The following is a 25,866-nucleotide window of genomic DNA, read 5'->3' as shown; positions in this document are numbered from 1 at the left end:
TATGTGTAGAATTTGTGTGTTCTTTCATATACTTTGTCTCCTTTACTCTTTTCCATTATGAGGGATGCAAGGCAAGGGAATCTAATTTTTCCCATTTTTATGGAGGAATACTCTGGGGAAAGTTGCGGTGATTTTACCTGATGGTTAAGGTAAGAACCAAGCTTTAAGCTCATTATACCACTTTAGGAAAAACAAATGAGTAAATATTATAGGTGATAAAGAATGGATTAGAAAGAATAAGGGCATCTGGGTGGCTCAGTCAGTTAAGCAGTTAAGCATATGACTCTTGGTTTCAGCTCAGATCATGATTTCATGGATTGTAGGATCGCGCCCCACATCTGCTTCATGCTCAAATTCTCTGCCTCTGATCCTCCCCCCACACATGCTCTTTCACTCTCTCTCTCTCTTGCAAGTAAGTAAATAAATCTTTAAAAAAAATTAAAAAAATAAAAAGGAAAGGAGTAAAGCAAGGTTCTGAGAGACCAGGAAGAGACAGTCATAATAATAAGGGGGGGCAAGCGATGAGACTCTGACAATGAAAGGGAAGGAGGGTGGTAAGAAGCAGATGGGAGTCCCAGAGCCCTGCGTTTTGTACCATGCTCTGCTCCATCTTCACCTCCTCACTGAAGTCTCCACTTTATAATATTGGGAAACCAAATGACTTGTTCCACTTTAATAAAGCACATCAGATTTCAAGGTGAATGGGATTTTTTTTTTTTTTTTTTTTTGAGCAGGGGTTGTGGTTAAGGAAAAAAAAAAAAACAAAAAACAGATGGTGCAAAAAAACAGATGATGCAAAAGACCCTTGAAACGGAGGGGAGAAATTCAGTCATTATTGTTATTTTAAAAAGTGTAAGTTGTGCCACACAGAGCAAAATTTAATTCACTTGGGTTATCTTTTGACGTATTTCAAAACTCAGCACGCGAGGAGAATAAATGCTTTGGGGTCATCTACTCTTGATTTTCAACTTCCAGGTGGGAACTGACTGGGACATGACTTTCAAGTTCTTATTTCTAGCCTAGGCTTTCTACTAGAGCTTACATCCATATATTTATTTGGAAAAACCTGAGTCTTGTTAAATTGTTCCCTCTTTCAATTTAATCTATCACCAGTCCCTGCAGAACTGGCCTCTTAACATCTCTTGAAATGACTTCTCACTTTAATTTTAAAATGGATTCTAGCTATCACTCCTTGCTGCAGTTACTTCCAATTTTTCACTAAAAATATCTAAGAAAATGCATTTAAAAAAGATAAAACTCATCAACAGCATCAAATTTTAAAACTGTTAAAAATTACTGGAATTTAAATCACTTTTAACAAATTACCAGAGATTAAAATAATAGAAAATTTTTTTTAACAAGTCCCTATATAGTCAATAGAAGCACATCAAATTTACCCTTCTACAAAAAAAACTAAAGAACATTCTTTAGTTTATGGTTTGTGGTTCTGAAATGTAAAGTTTAAACCAACAAAGAAAGGAGCTCTCTCTTTTATGTAGAATATTCTATTAAAAGCAGTCACAATAAAATTATCATTCCCATCATTTCTATTTTGTTTTTCTTAATCTACAGTTAGATTTCCCTAATATAGGTGGGACATGTCACATTTGTATGTTTTTAATAGCTGGATCTTAGATAAATTATGGACCCATGGAGGGCAGAGATTTTGTCTATTGTGTTCATGGTGTGTTCAATATCTAACAGAAAGCCTAGGAGACAGTAATGTGCTCAATATTGCTTTGTTCCAGAACTACACCTTTCCCTCACTCAATAAAAACAAACAAACAAAACCACAAAAAAACAAGGATGGCTAAAAAACAAAAAGACAATTGGCAGTGATATACAGTATTTGGTAGATGAAGCATTTAATTTAAGACCATAGGTGAGGGCGCCTAGCTGGCTCCGTGGGTTAAAGCCTCTGCCTTCGGCTCAGGTCATGATTCCGGGTCCTGGGATCGAGCGCTGCATCGGACTCTCTCCTCTGCAGGGAGCCTGCTTCCTCCTCTCTCTCTCTATTCCTGCCTCTCTGCCTACTTGTGATCTCTGTCGTCAAATAAATAAATAAAAATAAAATCTTTATAAAAAAAAAAAAAAGACTCATGGGTGAGAACAGAAAAAGAGACTTGTTAGCAGGGTTATTCTGTGATTTTTGTCCCCACTGCAATCCAGTGATTCAAAGGACAATGAACCAGACAATGGGCACAAGAAAAACTGCAGTCTCTGTTGAGCACATCTACAGGTGGTTTTAGAGGTGCATAATCTCCATTTCTTCTTTGAGAATGGCATTTAACCATCTCCCAAATGAACATTGCCTGGAAACTGGGGCTGGCAAACACTTAGCATATAGATACACAGTATGGCAACACACCATAGATAAATCTTATCACACTTGAAAGTGAATAAAGTGGAAAATAAACATGAAATGTACTGCAGAACAAGTGAAAAAATATCCTGAACATCAAGAATATCTTCACACATACAAATTATATATACACACACACAGGAAAGTATTAGGAAACTAAATGCTTTGATGGAATGCAGGAAGTGATGACCTCTATAAAGCAGGATCAGAAAGGCTTAAGCAGAGAACTAGTTGACATAAAAGACAGCAGACTGGAAAGAGAAGAGAGCTGAGACAGGAAGGGCTGCAAAGAAACCAACAATTCAACAGCAGAGCTAAAATCCCTATTGGAGATAGTGAAGGGAAAAAGTGACAATAACACACAAAATGTGGGAGGCAGCCTTGAAGAGGTCTACCAAAATGCAAGGGAAAGATAACTGCTATTAGCGAAAAACAAAACAAAACAAAACAAACGAACAACAACAACAACAAAAAACAGCTATAGAGGAGGAAGTACACAGACAACAATGCTATGTGTGTACCTAATGTTACTTTTAAAGATTTATTTATTTACTTTAGAGTGAGGGAGAGAGAGAAAGAGAGAATGACTAGAGAGAGGTAGACAGTGGTGGGGAGCAGCAATGGAAGAGTATCTCCAGCAGACTTTGCTGAGTATGGAGCCTAATGCAGGTCTCAATCCCAAGACCCTGAGGTTATGATCTGAGCCAAAATCAAGAGTTGGATACTTAACCAACTGAGCCCCCCAGGTGCCCCTTTAATGTTACTTTTAATAGTAAGCCTTTTCTATTTTCACCTTATAGTTCTATAAAAGTTGATTTTATTAATATGATCTCCATGAAAAATCATCCTGGATGATTTTACAAGGAAATTCATTTAGTGTAGGGACATATCTTTAAATGGTTAAAATCATTTAAAAGGGCATTTCAGTATAAGAATCAATAACACATATAACATTGTGAAAACATAAATAATAAAACTAACTTAGTACTTAGTAATTATTACTAAAAATAAAAGAAAACCCTTTGATGGCTGCATAGTATCAATGAAACAAGATGGGATTGGGAGGAAGACAAACCATAAGTGACTCTTAATCTCACAAAACGAACTGAGGGTTGCTGAGGGGGGTGGGGTTATGGACATTGGGGAGGGTATGTGCTTTGGTGAGTGCTGTGAAGTGTGTAAACCTGGTGATTCACAGACCTCTACCCCTGGGGTTAAAAATATATGTTTATAAAAAATAAAAAAATTAAAAAAAAATAAAAGAAAACCTGACATTAAAGCCGCCATTATAGAAACACTTGAAGAAAATCCAAGAAATCATAAATCTAGTGGGAAGTTTGAGTGTAAAACTATATAGCCTTGAGATGAATGACTTGAGTATGTGTTTATGTTTAATTTATAGACATGTACAAACTGATAAAAATTTTTATTCTTTTTAAGAAAAAATTCATTCTTATTTAAAAAATAAAAACCCAACAGGAATTCTTTTGTTTAATTATTTATTACACAAAATATTTGTGGAGAATCTACTACTTAGCAGATATTGTACAGTGTTCTGGGTATCATAAAGGTGAACAAAACAACCCTGAATCTGTCACCACTGTCTTTAGCCTAATGTAGCATGCCAGTAATCAATCAGCCAATCACGAAATAACCTGTAAATGTTATGATGGGGGTATAAGGGCCTGTTGGGCCTGAGGAGAGGTGCCTCTCCAATCCTGGGGTCCTGGGGAATTAGAGACTATTTTAAGTCAGGTCATCACCAACACGAAGGCCAGGGGGAGAGAGATCCTGATGAGTTGGAGGTTTGAGGAGTTCTTTGTGTTTGACTTTTAGAATTAAGGAAGGAGAATGAAAAGAGGCACAGAGAAAAGTAAGCTTGAAGAGAACGACGGCTTGAAGACATTGGGTAGGATCCTAGGTGTGTCTTGGTTTTTCAGACACAGGGTTCAAACAAACTCTTAACTTCCTTTGTACTTATATCACTATACTTGTATAGTACTTTGTTCTTTAAAGGATATGTACCCTTCAAACCCCCTCTATGTGTCAGGTATTTCAAATATATTATTTCATTGAATTTCTACTGGAATTTCATGAGGTAAATATGATTAGCCTTATTTTATTTCATTTAAAAATTTAAAATTTAAATTGAATTTAGTTAACATATAGTGTATTATTAGTTTCAGGTGCAGAATTTAGTGATTCACCAGTGTTCAGTACATGAAGTACCCTCTTTATTGCCCATTATCCAGTTATCCCATCTCCTCACTCACCTCCCCAAATCCAGCAGCCTTCAGTTTGTTTCCTATAGTTGAGACCTTTAATGGTTTGCCTCCCTCCCTGTTTTTATCTGATTTTATTTTTTCTTCCCTTCCCCTATGTTCACCAGACACACACAAAACAGATAAGCATATCAAAAAATGGGCAGAAGATATGAACAGAGACTTCTCCAATGAAGACATACAAATGGCTGTCAGACACATGAAAAAATGTTCATCATCACTAGCCATCAGGGAGTTTCAAATTAAAACCACCTTTTGGTTTTTGGGATATCACCTTACACCAGTTAGAATGGCCAAAATAAGCAAGATGGGAAAGAACATGTGTTGGAGGGGATGTGGAGAAAGGGGAACCCTCTTACACTGTTGGTGGGAATGCAAGTTGGTGCAGCCTCTTTGGAGAACAGTGTGGACATTCCTCAAGAAATTAAAAATAGAACTTCCCTATGACCCTGCAATTGCACTCCTGGGTATTTACCCCAAAGATACTGATGTAGTGAAAAGAAGGGCCATCTGTACCCCAATGTTTATAGCAGCAATGGCCACAGTCACCAAACTGTGGAAAGAACCAAGATGCCCTTCAACGGACGAATGGATAAGGAAGATGTGGTGCATATACACTATGGAGTATTATGCCTCCATCAGAAAGGATGAATACCCAACTTTTGTAGCAACATGGATGGGACTGGAAAAGATTATGCTGAGTGAAATAAGTCAAGCAGAGAGAGTCAGTCATCATATGGTTTCACTTATTTGTGGAGCATAGCAAATAGCATGGAGGACATGGGGAGTTAGAGAGGAGAAGGGAGTTGGGGGAAATTGGAAGGGGAGGTGAACCATGAGAGACTATGGACTCTGAAAAACAATCTGAGGGGTTTGAATTGGTGGGTGGGTGGGAGGTTGGGGTACCAGGTGGTGGTATTTTAGAGGGCACGGATTGCATGGAGCACTGGGTGTGGTGAAAAAATTAATGAATACTGTTATGCTGAAAATAAATGAAAAATAAATTAAAAAACAAAAACCAAAATACTCCACATATAAGTGAAATAATATGGTTTTTGTTTTTCTCTGACTGACTTATTTCACTTAGCATAATCCCTCTAGTTCCATCCATGTCATTGCAAATGGCAAGATTTCATTCTTTTTGATGCCTGAATAATATACCACTATGCATTGTATATATTCTTTTCCCATTCATCTGTTGATGGACATCTGGATTCTTTCCATATTTTGGCTATTGAGGACATTGTTATGAACATTAGGGTGAAGGTGCCCCTTCGAATCACTATGTTTGTATCCTTTAGATAAATACTTTGTAGTACAATTGCAGGGTCATAGCTGTTTCTATTTTTAATTTTTCAAGGAACCTCCATACTGTTTTCAAGATGGATATTGTGGCACAGAGAAATAGATCAACCTGCTAAAGGTTAACCAGGAAGTGGAAATGGTGGAATTCAAATATAACTATCTAAATCTGCTGGACCGGATGATGAGGATGAGGATGAAGATGTTGACAATGAAGATGAAAAGAGTACCTCCACCAACACTGTAAGAGCATTAAATACTTGCTGAGTTCCAGGCACTAGTCTTAGAAGGTTACATTCATTTATTTTTGCAAAAATGCTAGCATCGTCTTAGCTTATAGATAAAGAAATGGAGGTTTAGAGAGGTTTAATGAATTCTGGGCATAATTAAGAATCTTCATCAAATTACCTGCTCCTTTGAGATCAACCTCCAGTGGCACTCAAGCTTGTTCCTCTGTGTGTGCTGCCCTCCCTTTGCTGGTGCCTTCTTTGTCTGATTAACCTCCACACCAAATTTTAATTAATTAATTAATTATCTATTTTTATATGTAGCTCAGGCATCACCCGTGTCAAGGTTTTCCCTCCACCGCCCCACTCCCAGCTGCCATCTGATCAGATACCACTACTCTTGATCCCATTGACTACTTATGCCTAGCATCCTCCTTGCCTTCTGCCCATGGTTTTATCTTTGTCTATGTTTTTACCTCTCCCAGTCTTCCACGAACTCTTTGAGGAGAAAGATAGGCACTCTCTAGCTGTGCCTCACAACTACTTACCACACTGTTTGAGACATCCTGGGTTTTCTAACTTCTAACAATTCTCTGAGAGGTGAGCTGAGTGATTGTAAATTGTGTATAATTTAAAATAGAGTTAAAGACTATATTATTATATTTAAACGTATACAAGTTCACTTGTGATAGATGTGCATTCTGAGGGGCACCTGGGTGGCTCAGTGGGTTAAAGCCTCTGCCTTTGGCTCAGGTCATGATCCCAGGGTTCTGGGATCGAGCCCCACATCAGACTCTCTGCTCTGCAGGGAGCCTGCTTCCCCCCCACCGCCCCCGCCTGCTTCTCTGCCTACTTGTGATCTCTGTCTGTCAAATAAATAAATAAAATCTAAAAAAAAAAAAAAAAAAGAAGTGCATTCTGGGGTCAAGTGAACCAATGCTTCTCTGTAGAGAAACTGTTTTGTCTTGTTTTTTCCCTCCTAAGTGCCTGAAGGACATTTTTCTTATTTATACTTGGAACTTAAGAAGAATCAGGACAAGATGTGTTTTGGGCTTAGTGTCCTTTTGTAAATATTGTCCTCTGCATACTTCTCATGGGCAAGCCTTGTATTTTTCTTTAAGCTGGGGAGGTTCTTTGTCACTATTATTATTTTATCATTAAAATTATTTACTTTCTTCTGTATACTGTGAATTCCATCTTGGCTTTATTTCTGAATTTGAATTCCGATATAATTTGTGTGTACTTGTTCTCTCTTTCAGTCCAAACTAATGTTTACTAATTTCATTCTTCTTTTACTATGATAAATATGCTTTTCACCTCCTTTAGTCTTTCCTGAAATGAAATTATTTTCTTTTTTATGACTGCAAGCTCTTATTTTAAAGATTTAAAGACCTCTTGACTCCCTTTTTTTTTTTTAAATTTTAAATAAAGAAAGAGAGAAGTTATGAGTGGGGGGTGGGGCAGAGGGAGAGGTAGGGAAACAATCCTCAAGGAGACTTACTGCTAAGCATGGTGCCTGTTGTGGGGCTCAATCCCAGGACCCTGAAATCATGACTTGAGCCAAAACCAAGAGGTCAGATGCTTACCCAAGTGAACCACCCAGGTACCACTAAAGTCCTCTTGACTCTTGAAAAAATTAATCTGTACCCCAATGTTTATAGCAGCAATGGCCACAGTCGCCAAACTGTGGAGAGAACCAAGATGCTCTTCAACGGACGAATGGTTAAGGAAGATGTGGTCCATATACACTATGGAGTATTATGCCTCCATCAGAAAAGATGAATACCCAACTTTTGTAGCAACAAGGACGGGACTGGAAGAGATTATGCTGAGTGAAATAAGTCAAGCAGAGAGAGTCAATTATCATATGGTTTCACTTATTTGTGGAGCATAGCAAATAGCATGGAGGACATGGGGAGTTAGAGAGGAGAAGGGAGTTGGGGGAAATTGGAAAAGGAGATGGATCATGAGAGACTATGGACTCTGAAAAACAATCTGAGGGTTTTGAAGGGGCGGGGGGTGGAAGGTCAGGGTACCAGGTGGTGGGTATTATAGAGGGCACGGATTGCATGGAGCACTGGGTGTGGTGCAAAAATAATGATTACTGTTATGGTGAAAATAAAAATAAATTAAAAAAAAGAAAAAAAAAGATGTGAGAAGTTCGTCCTTTTTCTCCTTATCATCCATTTTCAGAATATTTTGGATATCGTATTTTCCCTCATGTCCCTGATTTTTCTTTGTTTCCCTCTCTGCCACTGAGGGTTTTAAGTTTTCCATGAAGGGAATGATAGAGGACTTCTCTCAGAGATCATGTGGATGCCTGTTTGCAATTCCTAAGCATCTTGTTTCTTGAGATATGGCAAAGTATTGGTCCTGTTGAGACTTCCTTCAATCCAACCTAGTTTTTTCTTTATCTTACAAGTGCTCAATGCTTTTGGTATGTGGATACTATTATTTATGAAATTCTACTAAAAATAAAGGTTTTCTTACTTTAAATCTTGTTGGTCATTGTACTGTAATTCTGGAAGTCTCCTGTATCCTGTTTACACAAAAAAATTTCACATTATTTTTATTTTTTTAATATATTTTTTAAAGATTTTATTTATTTATTATACAGAGATCACAAGTAGGCAGAAAGGCAGGCAGAGAGACGGAGAAGCAAGCTCCCCGCTGAGCAGAGAGCCTGATGTGGGGCTTGATCCTGGGACCCTGGGATCATGACCTGAGCTGAAGGCAGAGGCTTAATCCACTGAGTCACTCAGGTGTCCCTCACATTACTTTTAAAAGCAAATTTAAAAATGCTAACCAACTTATTTATTATTTTCTTTATTCCTATAATATGTGTATATTATTCATATAATGAGGAAAAAAAATAAAAAAGTTATAGTGTTCATTTATATTATATTATTGATATTGTGTCTGTAGGTAATCACCTCAGATATATAAAAATGATTAATACAAATGTAACATTGAGTGAGTTTAAGGTGTATAACATGTTCATCGATGCACTTAGGTACTGCAAAATGATTACCAAAAATATATCTCAATAAAGCTAAAAAACTAATAGAAGTCACATACCTGCATTATCAGGGACATGGCCAGGGGTCCAGATGGAAGCCTTGGGATCTCTCATTTCTTCTCAAGGCACCCCTTCTCTAGAAATGTGAAAGTGCTCTTGTTACTTGTTCTTCCAATGGTTCATGCTGGTTTCCTTCTTTAATTGCAGTCCTTCTTCTTCTTCCTCTTCTTCTTCTTCTTCCTCCTCTTCTTCTTCTTCTTCTTCTTCTTCTTCTTCTTCTTCTTCTTCTTCTTCTTCTTCTTCTTCTTCTTCTTCTTCTTCTTCTTCTTCTTCTTCCTCCTCCCCTCCTCCTCCTCTTCCTCCTTGTCATCTTCTTCTTCTTCTTCTTCTTTTTTATATAAAAGCCAAGAATGTGCTCATGAGAGCAAGTCTGTCAAGACATTTTGAAAAATTTTCTGAGCTGTAATTTGGAATCACTACAATTCCATGTTGCCGCCCCATTGTCCTGGAGCAGACATACATGTTCCCACTCTCTTTTCCTTCCAGACAAATTATATTCCATGGTGCCTCTTGGTTCTTCAGCAAATAGCTCCCTCCCAGGTCTTCCTATAGTCCCTGAGCTGTCTTTAGGTGTGTCTTGATATAAATCTTAGAGTTAATATGGGTTACTAAGCTGGAACTCCACCACTCATATGACTGGGCTTTAATTTGATGAAACTTATTGTGGGCATGTCTATGGTTTGCACATTCCTGATTCCTGGAAAGCGTGAAGTACAAGGTATTGCACCAGTATTGCACTGTGACTCGCATAAGACTCTGAATAATGTTGGGACAATGTAGCACTTAGTTGACTTGCTTCCATACAATGCAGTATCTCTATAGGAGTCTGCCATCCTTCATCCACTAAATTCACTAGAACTCAAATGAGCTCAGTTTTGAGGCAGTCTTAGCTTTTAAAATGGAGAAAAACCAGGCCTGAAAGCTTTGGGATTATAAATAGTTTTGATTTATGGCACATGAATGGCTCAGTCAGTTAAGCAGCTCCCTTCAACTCTGGTCATGATCTCTGGGTCCTGGGCTCAAGTCTTGTGTCAGGCTCAGTGCTCAGCTGGGAGTCTGCTTCTCACTCTCCTAGTGCCACTCCTCCCCACTTGTGCTCTTTCTCTCAAATAAATAATCAAAATCTTTAAAAAAATAAATAGCTTTCATTTATTTTTCAAAGGGTAATCTGTATAATATCAATAGTAGCAATAATTCTAATACTGATACCAACATCAGCTCTTAGATATTGAATATTTATTCTCTTTGTGAAGAAATTTACCTACAGTATCACATCTACTCTTTACTGTGTGATCCTTAACAAAATAAGGATGTGGGGTGCATGGGTGGCTCAGTCTGTTAAGCGGCCAACTCTTGGTTTTGACTCAGGTCATGATCTAATGGGTCATGGGATCAAGCCCCAAGTCAGGCTTTGTGCACAGTGGGAAATCTGCTTAAAGATTCTCTCTCCCTCTGCCCCTGCCCCACCTTCCACTTGTGTGAGCACTCTCTCTTAAACAAATAAAGAAATCTTTTTTAAAAAGGAGGGATATGAATAATTGGAGAGGTCAAGCGGCTTGCCACAGGTAACATAAAAGTGATAGGAACTTCTCTGTTTCTCTCCATATCCTGTTATTTTAATCACTCTACATTAATACTGGCAACTATGCTCTCAGATATTGGTGAGATTGTACTCACATCACTACAAAGTCTTAATTTGGAGATACTTATTCACTGGCAGCAGATTCTAGCTATGGCTATAGGTAGGAAGATGGAAAAAAAAAAAAAAAAAAAAAAAAAAAAAAACAGGTCCCATGTATGAAGGAAGCAAAATAGGCTGAGGATTGGAAAGTAGAATGCTAGATAGAAAACTGAGGCGGAAGTCCAATTGAATGAATAGGGAAGTGAATTCAAGGAATGAGAAATTGTCCAGTCCATATACAGAATGAGGGATTGTCCAGAACTGGACCCAGCCCAAGAACCCTGGAATGTTTGGTCGATAAGCCTCGATCTACAGTCAAAGGTGCTGCCTTGGTTAGCATAGCTCAGGAAATGGTCACTAGATGGGCCAGCAGAAGTCCCTATCCTTTAATGCATCTCCTCTATCCCAGGTCCACAAAGAAGCTTAATGAGGAAACTTCACAGTCTAGATAGTCTGTTCACCTCTCAAATGTTGGTAGAGTCAGGTTAACCTTAGTAATTGTCTTTACTAGCTCATCATCTTTGATCCATAGGAAGCTGTCTTCCTTCTTTTCACCAGGACAGATTTAGTTATGAAGATTCTCACATCTCTTGGCTGCAACAGTGAAAGAAACACGTTCCGGAATGTTTTAATTTTCCATTCACGGTGGAAAGCAGACCAAGTGGAATAAAGTGAAAACAGGCACAACAAAGCAAACTTTCCTAATCCTCTAGGGAAAGAGGACGGGCTCAAAACACTTCTAGTTATAATCTTAATCAAAGATTCTTTCAGTTAGGTGAAATATAGATATATAGATGACCCATTCCACTTCTCTGGGGTACCGACTTTGTTCAACATAAAGGAAAGCCTTACAATAGTCAGAGTGGCCCCAAGAAGGAATGATCTGTATCAAGAGAGGATCTACATATCAAAGAAGACGAGCTGCTAGTCACAATCTAGCAAAGGCCAGATAAGCTTGGAGATGGGGCTCTGATATCATGTGAGAGATTGGATTAGAGTTTTAAGTTTCTGTATTAGTTAGCAATTGCTGTATAACAAACCATCTCAAAACTCAGTGGCTTAAAGCAATAAGTGCAGTAAGTATGTATTATTGTTCACATTGTCTAGGGGACAGTTGAAGGGTTCTTTCAGCCTTAGCTGGGCTTCCTCATGTGTCTGCTGTCAGCTAATCTGGATGCAAGTGGTTTTGCTGACCTGGGCTTAACACTGCCATATATTTGGGACTGATTGTCTATAGTCTGGCTAAGGATGGCAATGGCTGGGACAAATGGGTTCTCATCCATGAGGCCTTTATTTTTTAATTTATTTTAAATTAACATATAATGTATTATTTGTTTCAAGGTCATGATGTCTTTAATACTCTACTGAGCTAGCTCAGATTTGTTTATATAGTCATATAGGGGTGCAAGAGAGGAAGAAACTGATGGCCTCTTGAGTCCTAGTCTTAAAATGGAAATTTGACTGCATCTCTTTGAACAAAATAAGATCACAAGGCCAGTCAAGATTTGAGGGATGGGTGGGGAAATGACTCTGACTCTTCAGTAGGAGGAACTTCAGACTCTTATTGCAAGGGTGGGGATAGTGGAAAAGTGGAAAATACAGGCCACTCTTTTTAAAAAATTTTTTATAAAAATATAATATATTTTTATCCCCAGGGGTACAGGTCTGTGAATCGCCAGGTTTGCACACTTCACGGCCACTTTTTATAATGGCCACACTCTTGCTTCCACCCCACAGAGCCTGATTCCGGTAGGCTTGTGGGCCTAACTTATTTATTTACAAAGGCATTTGTGACTTCTATTTATTTTTCTTCTATTAATATATAGTCTGTTTTAGACTTGAAGGATTTATGGTTCTAATTGTGACAACCTAGAAAGATCGTCTATGGTCCCTTGAATAATTTATAAATATAGGTGGAATGCTGTCTTGTCTTCTGTTTATAGTATTCTTATGGCAATAGCCAAAATAGCAACAGCCACCACAGCCACCACCACAACAGCCCAATGACGTTAGGATTTTCACCATTATATTCAGAACTTATAAAAACATGATTATATGTGACCTATGCAATTAACTTTGGAAGCAGGCAGAGTATCCATTTAAAGGAAATCAGACTTAAAGAGCTTAAAGATCTTCCCCAAGGTCACCCAATACATTATTCCCAAGATCAGTGTCTTGGACTATTTCACATTTCTTAGGTTTTGTCCTAGGAAGATGATAGCTTTTATTTATTTATTTTTTTAAGATTTTGTTTATTTATTTTACAAAGATCACAAGTAGCCAGACAGGCAGGCAGAGAGAGGGGGAGAAGCAGGCTCCCTGCTGAGCAGAGAGCCCGATGTGGGGCTTGATCCCAGAGTCCTGGGATCATGACCTGAGCCAAAGGCAGAGGCTTTAACCCACTGAGCCACCCAGGTGCCCCAGATGATAGCTTTTTGCCTTATACCGTTAGGAGATCATTTTTAAGTATTAAGAAATCAGGTTCTTTTTTTTATAACTTTCAGTTCACATTCCTCTCCACAATAAGTAATCTACTCCTGGAGGTAGGAGAGTAAGATTCTTATAAATGAGATTATAGCATTAGTTCTCCATTCTGCCTCCCTTGTCTTACATTTAACATCTACCTTATCTTACATTATATTGCTTTTTATTTACATTTAACACTTTATAAAAAATAATACTTAATCTTCAGTGGTTGTGTGGGCCTCACACCATTATAGGCCATCAAATAGTACATCCAACAGCTCCAAGAAATGGTGTTGGGATATTGTGAAAAATAAGGCTGGGAGGTGTTAAATGACTTACAAGGTCGCATAGTTCATTGAGATGAATCTAGAATTTGGACCTAAGTTTGACTCCAAATTTTATAATCATTCTACTGCATACAAACTTTCTTATTGTCTAATTTCCTGAAATAGATGATAAAATCCTGTATCTTGATGGTATTCTGATATTCCTATCATTTATAACTTCACTTGTTCCTTAAAAGTTTGGCAACATCAAGAATACTCTATCCAGAAAAGCTTTCTTTTAGCAAAGAAGGAGAGAGAGAGAGGGTTTCCTAGAAAAACAAAAGTTAAAAGCAAAACCAGCCATGTCCCTGTCACACATGATACCGTCGGGCTGTGTGTCCCATATTTACAGTCTAGCCACCCTCCTGCCCGAGTCAGCATGCATGTCCTGCCACCTGCTCAGTGCCAAGTCAACACACCTTCACCACAGATTCACAGGGGCTCAAATTGATACTCTTTCCCTCAAATTCCAGCCCCTGTGCCCAGGTTTGTACACAAAAGTGGGCATAATTATAACAACAGAATGATCTTGGCAAGATCCTATCAAATCAGTGACACTAATTCCGTGGAACACATAATGCATAGAAAGAGTGTGCTAGGCTGAGAACATCACCAACAAGCACATCAAAGAGCAATGCATACAGCATGATACTGGTTAGTAAAAGAAAGCTGAAAAAATAAAACAAGATGAAATCAGAGAGGGAAACAAACCATAAGAGACTCCTAAGCATAGGAAGTAAACTGAGGGTTGCTGGAGGGCAGGTGGGCAGGGGGATGGGGTAGTTGGGTGATGGGCATTAAGGGGGTACTTGATGGAATGAGTACTGGAGCAACTGATGAACCACTGTACCTCTGAATCTAATAATATACTATATGTTAATTAATTGAATTTAAATTAAAAAAGGGAAACCCAATAAAATAAAATGTAAAAAAAAAAAAAAAGTTTGGCAACATCTACTAGTCAATGTAAGAATTCCTGTTTCTCTATGTAGAGATACTGGAGAGCAGAATGGAAAATTGACTTGCTCAGAGTTACAAAGCTTTTTGGTGCTGGAAATGGGACTGAATATTAGATCTGTCTTGAATTCTGAAGTGGTTTCTCCTTCAAATATCTTTCAAGGTTATCTGTTAGTAGGACCTCTGCCTTCTCTTTATATGTTCACTTAAAGTTTATAGTCCCCATTTAAAATTTTTTATTGGAGGGTTGGCATCTGGGTGGCTCTGTCCATTAAACATCTGACTCTTGATTTTGGCTCAGGTCATGAGATCAGGGTAGTGAGATTGAGCCCTGTATCAAGCTTTGTGCTGCGTGTGCAGCCTGCTTAAGGTTCTCTCTTCCCCTCTCCCTCCGCCCCTCTTCCCACTTGTGCTCTCCCTTTCACTCCACCACCCAAAAAATTTAATGGGAAAAAACACTCTTGTATTTTACATTTTAATTTGATGATAGATACCTCTTCTTTATACTTGTCTGTAGGTGAGATCTTTATTATAGGTCCAGAGGGTATTTTCAATGGAATAATATATGTGTTTCTTCACCCTCCTGGAGGAAGACCAGAGAGAGTAGTTAAAGCATATTCCCCTGGGAAGCATTGCCAGGAGGAATGGAAGAATAATAAATATTAATGAGGTTTCGTTAGATATTTACCCTCTCCTCCAGCAGTCTTACTGATGTAGCATAAAGCCCAATACGATAGGTAAATGAGAAACAATGTATCAGTTTTCATGAATCTGGGCAAGTTTATGATAAATACGAAATTAGATTGGAGAATATCTCCAACTATAAATCAAGACTGTACAAATAGACATGTCTGGAGCGGGTGGGGATGTTGGACCTACAGAGTTTTCTCAATCCATCTATTAAACTAGGTACATGCATGAGGACTCTCTACCTGCATCCTCCTTCCAGTTACAGGTGGAAAATGAAGGCATCTAAGAAGATTCACAGAATTCCCTCTATGTGGTCTTCAAACTTTACCACCTGTAGAGCTCTTGGTACTCAGACTGTCAGTCCTACCTCAGAATTTCTCATTCAAGAGATCAGATACAGGACTAAGAATTTGATTTTTTAACTTTCTAACAAGTACCTGATGATGTTGGTGCTGCTGACCCAGAGACTGCACTCTGGGAACTGCTGCTCTAAAAGGAAAGCCTGCCATGGGCACTGGGAATAAAATAACACCAAAAACGCTGATGTTTATGAAGCTCTTGCCACATGCATGGTGCTGTTCTAGAGTGTCATATGAAATACTTCGTTTAGGGATGTCTGAGTGCCTCAGTTGGTTAGCATCTGCCTTTGGCTCAGGTCATGATCCTGGGGTCCTGGATTGAGCCCCACATTGTTGGGCTCTCTGCTCAGTGGGGAGTCTGATTCTCCCTCTGCCTCCCCTTTCCCAGCTCATGCTCTCTCACTCTTGCTCTCTCTCAAATAAATAAAAATAAAATCTTGAAAAAAGGAATACTTCATTTAAGCTTCCTAGAAGTGTATGAATAGGGAGATTAACTTTATCTCCAGTTTGCAGATGAATTTAAATTTATGTGTCCAAAGTCACAAAGCTAATAGGAGTAGGAGCTGGGATTTGAACTGAAGGAGAGTGACTCCAGGGACCGAAACACTGTACTTATCCTCTTTGATCTTAAAGTGCCCCATCTGCGAAATGGAACTCAGAATTCTTAGAAGAGCTTGCAGGAATTGGTATGTCTTCCTCTCATTTCTATTTGACCTTCAGCTTCACCGTTTACTGACAGTGGCTTTTGAGTTTCTGGACTTTATATGTGCTTTGAATCAACTCATATAATCTGTAAAATGGAAAGATCAGACCTGTCCCAAGTCTCCTGATTTACCTGAAATCCTTCTAAATAAGAGCTGAAATAGTGCTTTGAGGGGTACCTGGTGGCTTAGTAGGTTAAGCTTCTGCCTTCAGCACACGTCATGATTCCAGGTTCCTGTGTTGGAGCCCCAAGATAGGCTACCTGCTCAGTGGGGAGTCTGCTTCTCCCTCTCCCTCTGCCCCTGTTCCTCTGCTCTGTCCCCAACTTGTACTCTATCACTCTCTCAAGTAAATAAATAAATAAAATCTTTAAAAAATGCTTTGAAATACAAGAAGAAGTAAAAAGCAATCTTATATCATCTTTGCTATCATTGATTCCTCCTTTTGATGTTCACAAATGTTCTAAAAGTTACCTGAGAATGCATTGCTATTTATAAAGTTATAGAACTCAATCATTATAACAACCATTATAATTTGGATAATAGGCTTCTTTGGAATTTTGATCCAGAAGTAGAAAAAACGTTGACATTTAATGAGTGGTTATTATTTGCTGGTTTTCTCCTAAGAACTTGTCATCTCATTTAAATTTCATCAAAGCTCCGTGAGATTTGAGGTTACTTTGTGATCATTGAGGTTTGGAGAAGCTGAATAAACTAGTCAAGATCAGTTAGTAAATCTGTGGTTGAGTCAAAAATGCACCAGGCTAGAGTCCCTAGCTTGACTTTGTAAGCAGCATTTTCTGAGTTAGTTTCTCTCAATTTGGGTAAATCAAAATCAAATAAAATCTCTTTTCCTTTTTTTCCCACTTAAGCTGTTACTTTTTAAAAGACTTCTTAATTTTTTGAGAGAAAGAATGAGTGAGTATGAGCAGAGGCAGGGGCAGAGGCAGAGGGAGAAAGAGAATCTCAAGTTGACTCCCTGCCAAGTATGGAGCCCATTGTGTGACTTGATCCCAGGACCCTGAGATCACAACCTGAGCTGAAAGAAACCAAATCAACCACTTAACCAACTGAGCCACACAGACACCCCTACACTTATATTGTTCTTTTATCTTTGGTATTTTCTACCCTTTGTCTCTTTTGGGGTTGTGTGTGGCAAATGCAGGGAGAAATAGTCTTATTCTTTAATATCAGGGAACTTCTTAGACAATTTGTCATTTTGGGCACTACAACCAAGTCTGTCTGCAGTGAGGTCACATTTTATCCAGTTCACATATCTGTCTACGATGCCTTGAGGGTTTCTTTAACCCCAGAGTTTATAAAAAGTAACTAAGATTTTACTGTTTATGTTGAAGGCTCAATATATCTTCTTCTGTGGTTCATGTAGGCAAATAAATATGTTCCATATCTTAAGGTTTCATAAGACAATGTGCTGTAAATGTTAAGAGCTACATCTCCTTAAGGAATTAGCAGAGGATTGATTTCTCAAGATAGTCACCTTGACATCTTCCAGGTACAATGAATCAGCTCTTTGTGTTTGAATTTCACCCTGCCCTTGCTGGTCTATTCTGGAAAGTCTCTTCTTCAGGATACACCGAGCCCTGTCTCCACTTGCCCACTTGGGCAATGCTCACCTTTAATTGGCTTTGTGACTGTTGTGTCACTTCTTCCAATAACTCTAGTGAATGCCTGACTCTTGGTTGCACTTTGATGCAGACTGGCTGGGTTCAAGGACCCAGAGGGGGTCCTGCAGGAGCAATCAAGAGGTCCTTGGCTTCCCATGGGATTGAAATCAAACACAAGCTAAGAGAAAGTGGGAGAGGGTCTATTAAGAGAAAGTGCAGATATAGATAGAGCATTTGGGAGACTCAGAAAAGAAAGGAGACAGAATCTTCTTTTTGCTTAGGGTCCAGAGTTTTTACTGAAGATGGCACTCTAACGGACATGTCCTGTCAGGCACCCAGGAGCTTGTTGAAACAAGAACAAGTGCTCAGATGCCCTCCATAAGTCACTTGTGCCCTGGAGCCAGGGGTCTCAGCATCAAGGTCAGTGGTCTGGACAAACGTTCATGATGACCTCAACTGGTCATTCCTTAGAGGCTCTGTACAATGCAGGAAGACTCCAAAGATATCATTAACCCCATGACCTTGACAAGGAAGCCATACATTAAGGCATGTTTAAGGTGCAGTTACCAGTCCTAGGAAGATAAGAAGTACGAAAGGAGAAAAATCCCAGCTTCCCTCCACCGCCATGGGGTCCCTTCAGTTTCTCTGTCCTACTTTCACTGAGAAATGCTTTTCCCCTCAAGGTAAATTTATTGCTACACCTGTCCCTCCATAATCTTAGCTCTTGACCCCTTCTTTCTATTTACTGCTCTCTCTCCCTTGGAGTATGTGTGGGGAGAGAGTGTAACTTGGTGCAGGCAACATACATCTTGAATTTGGGCCCAAATTCTTTCATTAGGAATTCAAAGTGGATTCAATGTTATTTAACAGATATTTATTGAGTACTGATGACCTTTGAGTCTGGAGCTTCCACAAAGCACAGAGCTTATATTCAAGACGATTTTTGGTAGAAGGGCAGTTTTTGATGAGTTTGTTTTAACTGGTGTTTTAAATAATTATATTCAACTTTTCCCTTTAAATATTTACTTGGGAGGTGGGTGAGGGATGGGGTAGCTGAGTGATGGGCATTAAGGAAGACACTTGATGTAATGAGCACTGGGTATTGTATGCTACTGATGAACCACTAAATTCTACCCCTGAAACTAATAATACACTCTAAGTTAAGTAAATTGAATTTAAATAAGAATTAAAATATATCTATATATCTATTTATATATCTATATATAAATATATATATAATATATCTATATATCTATTTATCTATCTATCTATAATCTGTCATATTTACTTAAGCCCTGGTTTTACAGATATTAGTACTTAGGACCAAGAAAATGCAAGCCTGAGGTGCTTATACAGACCCCCAGCACCACCAAGGCTACCTGGTTAACTTGAGGAAATGACCAGTACGGGGGTGTTGATGAGTGTTGAATGAATCAACACTCAATGAATGAATTGTTTGAGAAAACCTGACATAGACACATGGATGTCAAGACATAGTGTATGGGACACTGTTAAGCCTCCCTCTTCTGTCCCCCATGGTGGTTTGTGGAGTCTCCTATTTACCCTTTCATGGTCGCTCAGATTATCTAGACCCAAAACTATGTCATACCAATTGGCTCACTGTGTGACCTTGGGGCCAATAACTTACCTTTCTGTGCCCCAGTCTCATCAGTAACATGAGGGACTGAGAATACCTACCTCTCTGAGAATGCCTACTGAGAATACGGACGCTCTTGAAAAGATTAAATGAGAGAATAAATTACACAGAAATGACAACATGTTGCAAATGAAATAAGTCTGGCAGAGAGAGACACCAGCATTTATCCTTATATGTGGAATATACATAGATAGAGATACAGATTGAATTAATAAAAACAGTAGGAACGTGGTTGCCAGGGGCTGGGGGATAAAAGGGTGCAAAGTTTTACTCTTATTAAAGGTAAAAGAAAAAGGATCTGAGGATCTAATGTATAACATGGTAACCATAGTTGAAAGCACTGTACTAAGTGTATGGTTGAAACTTGCTTGGGGAGGAACTTCAACATTCTCAGAAAAACCGAACCCAAACCAAACTCCTGGTAGCTATGTGAGTAGTTGATGTGTTAATTAGCTGAACGGGATTGCCCTTTTATCCATTATATGCATATCAAATTACCATGTGGTATCTTTAAATATCTTTTAACATACCATCTTACTTGTCAATTATACCTCAGTAAAATTGAGAAAAAATGAGAAAATACACTTATTTAGCCTAATATTTAGCATCCTGTGAGGGTTTAATCAGTGCTAAAATTATCTTTATAGGGAAAAATATGTATGAAGTTATTTTATGTTTAATAAACCAAAATTTCAGGGTGTCTGACTTCCAAGTGTCCTTCCAACAGACTTCTCCAAGTGGAGGCTGAGGGAAGTTAATTAAGTTAGTTATTCATGATCCTAGAGGTCCCCAGAGCCCAGGAGCCAGCCACCGTCTTCTGATGTGTCCAGAGCTCTTTCTCTCATCCTAGTCCTCTTCTGAATCAAACCTATGTGCTTGTTCTTCTGCTAATCTGATTCCTATCCAATTCACAAACATTGTATGCTCCAACCCAGAAGCTCTTACAAAAAATCTGATTGTAACACTTCCAAGAACCACAACAGGCCAAGTCAAAGGTAGAATCCTGGGTTGCCTCACCCTTGTTTGCCACACCTCAGAAGTACATTGTACAAATGGCTTTGAAAAAAGAAAAGGAACCAGGGACATTTCCTTTCCTTCCAAGGTAATAAAAAAAAAATAAAAGAACCTTTTATAAATGTCACAGTGCTGCTTTTTATCAAGGCCATGAGCTTCACAATACATTGCCTTATTTATTTTTTCTTTTTTTCTGGCCTGAGGGTCCTATTGGCATATCCAATAAGGGGTAAGAACATGCATATCTGTTCTTTACATAGAATCAGACTGATTGTTGCCATTATATTCTTCCCAGGGTGTTCCTTGCAGTCAGTTTTTAAAATGGAAAGATTTATTTACACCCTGCACAGTTTGAAACACGTTTCTGGTCAAGACTTTGGGTTCTCAAATATTAGGAGCACTGTTCACAAAGGTCCCAAATTTTGTGCAAAAGAGGGTAAGGGACATGAACAAAAGACTGGATTTTCTTTCTTTCTTTCTTCCTTTCTTTTCTTTACTTTCTTTCTTTTTTTTTTTTCTTTTTTAAAAGATTTTATTTATTTATTTATTTATTTATTTATTTATTTAGACAGAGAGGCGCACAAGCAAGGAGAGGAGTAGAGGGAGAGGGAGAAGCAGACTCTCCCCTGAGCAGGAAGCCTGGAGCAGAGCTCAATCCCAAGACTGTGAGATCATGGCCTGAGCCAAAGGCAGATACTTAACTGACTGAGCCACCCAGTTGCCCCATGATTGGGGTTTCTAAGATGGATTAAAACAGGATCCTTAGGCAGAGACATCAAGGCATTGACAAGCTAAGCCACATGCAACAGAAAAAGCTGAAAGCCCTAGATTTTTATTTTTTTTTTGGACTGCTCACAAATGGTCATAGAGTTAATATACAGCACAGTCATTAGCTTTCATTTTTCAGAAGAGGAAAACAAAGTTCACATAAAGAAAAGAGCTTGTCTATTTCCTTTGCTGTACAGAAGTTTTTGTCTTGAAGTCCCAACAGTTCATTTTTGCTTTTGTTTCCTTTGCTTTTGTAGTCAACAAAACAAAGAGGCAACCCACAGAATAGGAAAAGATATTCGTAAATGTCACTATAGACAAAGGGCTGATATCCAAGATCTATAAAGAACTCCTCAAACTCAACACACACAAAACAAATAATCATGTCAAAAAATGGGCAGAAGGCATGAACAGACACTTCTCCAAAGAAGACATACAAATAGCTAACAGACATGTGAAAAAATGTTCATCATCACTAGCCATCAGGGAGATTCAAATCAAAACCACATTGAGATACCACTTTACACCAGTTAGAATGGCCAAAATTAACAAGAGAGTAAACAACATGTGTTGGAGAGGATGTGGAAAAAGGGGAACCCTCTTACACTATTGGCGGGAAGGCAAGTTGGTGCAGCCACTTTGGAAAACAGTGTGGGGATCCCTTAAGAAATGAAAATAGAGCTTCCCTATGACCCTGCAATTGCACTACAGGGTATCTACCCCAAAGATACCAATATAGTGAAAAGGAGGATATGTACCCCAATGTTCATAGCAGCAAGGACCACAATCACCAAACTGTGGAAAGAACCAAGATGCCCTTCAACAGGCAAATGGATAAAGAAAATATGGTCCATATATACAATGGAATATTATGCCTCCATCAGAAAGGATGAATACCCAACTTTTGTGTCAACATGGGCAGGACTGTAGGAGATTATGTTGAGAGAAATAAGTTAAGCAGAGAGAGTCAATTATTACATGGTTTCACTTACTTGTGGAGATTAAGGAATAACATGGAGGGCATTAGGAGAAGGAAAGGAAAGGTGAATTGGGGGGAAATCTGAGGGGCAGAAGAATCATGGAAGACTGTGGACTCTGAGAAACAGAGTTTTAGAGGGGTGAAGAGATAGGAGATCCTGGTGGTAGGTATTAAGGAGGGTATGTATTGCAAGGAGCACTGGGTGTGGAGCATAAACAATTAATCTTGGAACACAGAAAAAATAAGATAATTTTTTTTTTTAAAAGGGTTTGTCCAAGTTCACCCACTTACAGTGTTTTGCCAGGTTCTCCGGGGTCAATGTTCTTTTAGTAGCATCTCACCGCCATATTTTATCAGCATGACAAACATGAACAAGTAAGTAAAGCAATCTCATACTCAGTTTTTTCACCTAAAAAAATGGGACAATAGAACCTACCTTAGAGAGTTGCTCGGTGTGGTTACATAAACTTCTTTTGGTGATATATATCAGGCAATGCCTGGCATTGAGTGGTTGCTTAAAAAATTCTATTTGAACCAGTACTTTACTCTTAGCAGTCAGGTTTGTTCATGTTCTTATTAGAAAAATGTCTATTATAGTTCTTGAATACAGAACACTCATGAAAGAAATTGAAGAAGACACAAAAACATGGAAGACCATTCCATCCTCTTGGATCGGAAGAATAAACATTGTTAAAATGTCTATACTGCCTAGAGCAATCTATACTTTTAATGCCATTCCGATCAAAATTCCATGTTATTCTTCAAAGAACTGGAGCAAATAATCCAAAAATTTGTATGGAATCAGAAGAGACCCCAACTCGCTAAGGAAATGTTGAAAAACAAAAATAAAACTGGGGGCATCACGTTACCTGATTTCAAGCTTTATTACAAAGCTGTGATCACCAAGACAGCATGGTACTGGCATAAAAACAGACACATAGACCCCTGGAACAGAGTAGAGAGCCCAGATATGGACCGTCAAAATCTATGGTCAATTAATCTTTAACAAAACAGGAAAAAATATATAGTGGAAAAAAGACAGTCTCTTTAATAAATGGTGCTGGGAAAACTGGACAGCTATATGTAGAAAAATGAAACTCGACCATTCTTTTACACCGTACACAATGATAAACTCAAAATGGATAAAAGATCTCAACGTGAGACAGGAATCCATCAGAATCCTAGAGGAGAACATAAGCAGTAATCTCTTCGATATCAGCCAGAGCAACTTCTTTCAAGATATGTCTCCAAAGGCAAAGGAAACAAAAGCGAAAATGAACTTTTGGGACTTCATCAAAATCAAAAGCTTCTGCACAGCAAAGGAAATAGTCAAGAAAACAAAGAGGCAACCCATGGAATGGGAGAAGATATTTGCAAATGACAGTACAGACAAAAGGTTGATATCCAGGATCTATAAAGAACTCCTCAAATTCAACACACACAAAACTGACAATCATATCAAAAAAATGGGCAGAAGATATGAACAGACACTTCCCCAAAGAAGACATACAAATGGCTATCAGACGCATTAAACAATGTTTATCATCACTAGCCATCAGGGAGTTTCAAATTAAAACCACCTTTTGGTTTTTGGGATATCACCTTACACCAGTTAGAATGGCCAAAATTAGCAAGACAGGAAAGAACATGTGTTGGAGGGGATGTGGAGAAAGGGGAACCCTCTTACACTGTTGGTGGGAATGCAAGTTGGTGCAGCCTCTTTGGAGAACAGTGTGGACATTCCTCAAGAAATTAAAAATAGAACTTCCCTATGACCCTGCCATTGCACTACTGGGTATTTACCCCAAAGATACAGATGGGGTGAAAAGAAGGGCCATCTGTACCCCAATGTTTATAGCAGCAATGGCCACGGTCACCAAACTGGAAAGAACCAAGATGCCCTTTAATGGATGAATGGATAAGGAAGATGTGGTCCATATACACTATGGAGTATTATGCCTCCATCAGAAAGGATGAAGACCCAACTTTTGTAGCAACATGGGTGGGACTGGAAGAGATTATGCTGAGTGAAATAAGTCAAGCAGAGAGAGTCAATTATCATATGGTTTCACTTATTTGTGGAGCATAACAAATAGCATGGAGGACATGGGGAGTTAGAGAGGAGAAGGGAGTTGGGGGAAATTGAAAGAGGAGGTCAACCATGAGAGACTATGGACTCTGAAAAACAATCTGAGGGGTTTGAAGTGGTGGGGGGGTGGGAAGTTGGGGTACCAGGTGGTGGGTATTATAGAAGGCACAGATTGCATGGAGCACTGGGTGAGGTGAAAAAATAATGAATACTGTTATGCTGAAAATAAATAAAAAATAAATTAAAAAAAGAGAAGAATGTGTACTGAGCAAATACTCTGTGCCAGTTTCTGTTCAAAAGTATTTAGGCAGGAGTGGCACTCAAATTTCAAAAGAAGAGATGATCAATACTGAAGTTATATGACAAAAGAGGCGAATGCTCTTACAATGGCACAGTATTGGCAGGATTTTGTTTTGTTTTGTTTTACATTTTAAGGTACGTAATATAAGATGAATTTTTAAATAACAGAAGGACTATGTTAATATTTCAACCAAAGTATTTAAGAATTCATATAGAATAACATCATCACTTTGTTATCTTCCTTACTTTTAATTTATGTTAGTATTTGGGAGTAGGGCTGACAGTTCTGCCTCTATCCGTTCATTTCTTCTCCCCTTGTAATAGAATTTTTATCTGGCACATTGCATCCCAGAATTGAAACTCCATTTCCTAACATTTCCTGCAACTTTGTGATGCCATGTAACTAATTTCTGGCTAGCGAGTGTTAAAAGTACAAGTTTTTAATTGTATGAAGACTGATTTTTAAAAAAACTTACCGTCATGGTTTTCCAAAGGAACAGGTTTTACATTGAGGTCTATGACCTATATTGAGTTATTTTTCATATATGGCACAAAATATGAATCGTTTCATATTCCTCCATATGGATATCTAATTGTTTGAGAACCATTTATTCATTTTTTTAAAGATTTTATTTATTTATCTGACAGAGAGAGATCACAAGTAGGCAGAGAGGCAGGCAAAGAGAGAGAGGAGGAAGCAGTCTCCCTGTCAAGCAGAGAGCCTGACACGGGACTTGATCCCAGGACCCTGAGATCATGACCTGAGCCGAAGGCAGAGCCTTAACCCACTGAGCCACTCAGGCACCCAAGAACCATTTATTAAGAAGACTGTCCTTCAGTTATCATATGATCTCCCTGATATGAAGAATTTGAGAGGCAAAGTGGAGGGTTTGGGAGTAGGGAAGGAAAAAATGAAACAAGATGGGATCAGGAGGGAGAAAAACCATAAGAGACTCTTAATCTCACAAAACAAACTGAAGGTGGGTGGGGTAGAAGTAGGGA

At 38.6% G+C, this 25,866-nt stretch overlaps 1 pseudogene across 1 annotated transcript in view; it reads right to left on the bottom strand.

The window, feature by feature from the left end:
* LOC309858776 (peptidyl-prolyl cis-trans isomerase A-like) overlaps positions 1 to 25,346 on the bottom strand; it is a 34,465-nt pseudogene extending 9,119 nt beyond the window's left edge. The window contains exons 1-3 of the transcript in view: positions 25,341 to 25,346; positions 18,067 to 18,235; positions 15,810 to 15,886 (exon numbers count right to left, since the gene is read on the bottom strand). The product of the transcript in view is annotated as a peptidyl-prolyl cis-trans isomerase A-like (transcript). The remainder of the gene's footprint in view (positions 1 to 15,809; positions 15,887 to 18,066; positions 18,236 to 25,340) is intronic.
* Positions 25,347 to 25,866: the final 520 nt, after the last annotated feature.

The sequence above is a fragment of the Mustela nivalis genome (genome assembly GCF_964662115.1).
Source record: "Mustela nivalis genome assembly, chromosome: 2".
Taxonomy (NCBI): Eukaryota; Metazoa; Chordata; class Mammalia; order Carnivora; family Mustelidae; genus Mustela; species Mustela nivalis.
The sequence above is the reverse complement of the archived record's forward strand: the minus strand, read 5'-3'. Positions and strand labels throughout refer to the sequence as shown.